The 3294-nt window shown below is 43.8% G+C and overlaps 1 protein-coding gene across 1 annotated transcript in view; it reads left to right on the plus strand.

Moving 5' to 3' along the window:
* The first annotated feature begins 1636 nt into the window (after nt 1-1636).
* lzts2a (leucine zipper, putative tumor suppressor 2a) overlaps nt 1637-3294 on the plus strand; it is a 37156-nt gene continuing 35498 nt past the window's right edge. Inside the window, exon 1 of the mRNA XM_031876734.1 lies at nt 1637-1960. The gene's annotated coding sequence lies outside the window, so the exon portion shown is untranslated. The remainder of the gene's footprint in view (nt 1961-3294) is intronic.

Raw genomic sequence — 3294 nt, forward strand, 5'->3', positions numbered from 1 at the left:
ATAACTCTGTATGGTTTAACATTACTGCGGCAGCTGCTCATTTTGACTGACAGGGATTTTTGCACTTTAAGATCTTGTGGAAATCAAATCCACACATCTCTCGAACAAATTAGGTCATTCAGCCTTTCATACAGCTCCTCTTTCATGGCTGAATCGGGCAGGTGGTCTATTGTGGTTAGAAGAGAAGACCCCATATTGTGTTTCTGGCTTGTTAGAGTGGACAGGAGGCAGTGGGCGGGAATCTCTCAACCTGAGAGTTCAAAGCCATTAAGGAGCTCACCTGTAACCAGCTGGCTCCCCTGATCTGGATGTTAAAAAGTAAATTAGCCTCATCATAGAAATGTTGTGGATGATTTATTTTTCATGTCAACACTATCTTTTTCTTCATATGGGCAACACGTCCGTCACAAATCACCAGAGTTGCATGTGTTTAAGTACTTTTCAGCACTTTGGCTCAAGCCTTATAAGCAGTATTTGAGGCCTAGAGTCCCCCAAATGCAGCCCATGTAAATGACTGTTTCATAAAATGCACAATATGATTCCACAACCATCTAAGACACTGGGTCCCACCGAGGGGTCCGGACCCCCAAAGGGATCCCAAGATAAATCTCAGAAAGTCACATGATTAATAAAAGTATAACGAAGAAAAATATGTATTTCTGTTACACCAAATTAGTTTGATATTGTTTTTAAATCTTTGGTGAAATCGTTCTTAACTTATGTGCACAGTAAGGTCATATTTGACAGAAGGCCTCAGGTAGATATTTGTTTTATTGGGTCACGAGTTAAAAGGTTAAACCGAATAGTTGCTTATTGTTGTAAATTGTTTTTAAATCATTCTGAAAAATAACACAACTGCAATAAATACTGAAATGAAACCACCAACTAGCAAGTGAGGCATTTAAAGCTATGGTGGGTTATGTATTTTGGAAACGTTTTTGTTATTTATCTTTTTTATTTTATATTTTGCTCAAATGTTCAGACAAAAAAGACGAAACAAATCTAAGACTGTAATAAGGTTTTAGTCGGTCCCATTGAAATGATTGGACAGTCCGCCTACCTGCCCACCTGTCTGCACACACTCTGAGCGTGCACTCATCACACCTTACACGTCCACAAGCTGCTAGCTTAACAGTGACTACAAACAATAGAAATAAATTATATTTATATGGTACTGACAATAGCCTTGTTGGTGCTTCTCTTTCGTGATGACGGGCTGTCAGTAACTTTCTCGTTAGCTTTAGCAACTTTTGAAGCTAGTGCTGCTAACGCTCCTTTCATTAAGAAAGAGTTGGCAACACGGATAGTTTAAATTTAGCGTACTACAACAAAACAGTTTACACTTAAACTGCCAACTACACAAAATGAATGAGTCTATTAAGTAGTACTACTGACAATAAGTAGCCCTTTATTTAATAAATAAATAATGTATATCAGAATATAAACCCACAAAAAAAGGCACAAATTGCAAGTCTAAAACCAATAAGCACCGGTTAAATGCGTATCTAACAGTTACTCTATTGTGATAAATACAAAGTATCAAATTCATAAACATCCGCTGGAGAGATATTGCGTCACCGGTCGTCGCAGCCCCCCCTCGCGGAGCCCCGTGCCCTTCCTTCCCCGGTCCTAAACCTCTCTGTTGTGGTTCAGCAGCCCCTTCTGGAGCACAGAGTCAGCCCGCCCCGCTGAGCATCAGCCCGGGCTCCGCCGGTGACGGTAACCGAACACTCTCAGCCTGGACAGCGGCGTCGGATCAGCAGCGGATCCTCCGGACGGGTTTGTGTTGGAGCAGGAGCACCAACTACAGAAGGAAAGACAGATACAGAAGAGAAGGTCTAGCTCGCTGCTTGCTTTTTGCAGAAAAGTTGTAACCCGCAAAGAAAAAAGGCGACCGGATACTCGCACAACACATTTACTGTTGGAGGAAACATTGCTGGTGAAGAACATCTTGCTGGAGGTGAGTAGATCACGCAGCGTGCAACAGTGATTTAGTGGGACACTTTGTATGTTTTGTGCTGTATTCTTTAACAGGAGGGTTACATAATGTTATTGGCTTTGTTTTAAAGTGTTCTTACCCTGTTTGTATACAACCAGCTAAGAATTAGAGTCACTTATTTCATGCTGTTGGCAAATCTATGCAAAATGAACCATAAACAAGCGTTGTTTATATCATGGAGGTTGATGATACTAAGTTATGGGGTGGATGGTGCTGCGTCAGAGTGTGCATGGCTTAGTCTACATGATTAATTGGTTATTGACATTTGACTTGTCTGAGTGATTAAAGTACTTGAGTGTAATGCGCAGTTGTTACAGTTGAAAGCAGTGACTTTGGTTTTCCCTTCAGTTACTTGCAGTGAATTCAGCTGTTTTTCCTCACGAACTGGTGTGTGTGTGTGTGCGCGTGTGTGAAGAGAGAGAGAGAGAGAAGGGGTACGAGGGAGAGAAACTAGAGAATAAGCATTGCTCTGTTATCTCCATCCAGCTGTTTCTGTCAATGGGGTTGCGGCTGTCCCTTGCAACTGGCACAAACACACAACACACACACACACACACACACACACACACACACACACACACACACACACACACTCACACACACACACACACACACATGCAACTGCTCTTGCATATCACTTTTCTTGTTACATTAGTTCTGCCTCCTGATATCTGCAGCTGTTTTCGTTTAAAGACCGAAAGAAGCAGAGAGGACGAAGGGAATGTGATGAAAAGGTCACAYGAAGAGAGCGAGGGGGACCTCAGCACCACTTGTTTTATGCTCTSAAGGCCCACTTTAATATATGGATTAGTTAGTAGTTGAACTGGAAACGCCCAGGGTCTTATTGGACCATAAATWATCCACACAGGAGCAGATAGAAATGCTGAAGCATGCCTGAGATGCTCTCCATCTTCTTCTCATCTGTGGTGAACACCCCTCGCTGCGGCTGATTGATGGGTTTGACGTCATGTTCTCGCAGCTATACGACTTAAACTGAATGCAAACATCGAGACGCCCAGCGCAGGGATGCATAAACGCTGCAAACATCGATTCCTGCTCTGCACGGAGGTTTAACTTAGCGTTTCGGCATCATCAAGCCACCTCACTGGGAGACCCTATATCATCCTGAGCTGTCACCACAGCACAGGCAGGGAAAGGATGGAGGACGGTGGGACACATACAGGGAGAGAGGGGGGGGATTTGGTGGTGGTGGGAGGTGGGAGGTGATAACCAAGCTGTCAGGCGATCAGGATTGGAGCGGCAAAAGAGGCGGGGGGGGGGGGGGGGGGGGGGGG

The sequence above is a fragment of the Anarrhichthys ocellatus genome, unplaced genomic scaffold (assembly GCF_004355925.1).
Source record: "Anarrhichthys ocellatus isolate YVR2014 unplaced genomic scaffold, GSC_Weel_1.0 scaffold3, whole genome shotgun sequence".
Taxonomy (NCBI): Eukaryota; Metazoa; Chordata; class Actinopteri; order Perciformes; family Anarhichadidae; genus Anarrhichthys; species Anarrhichthys ocellatus.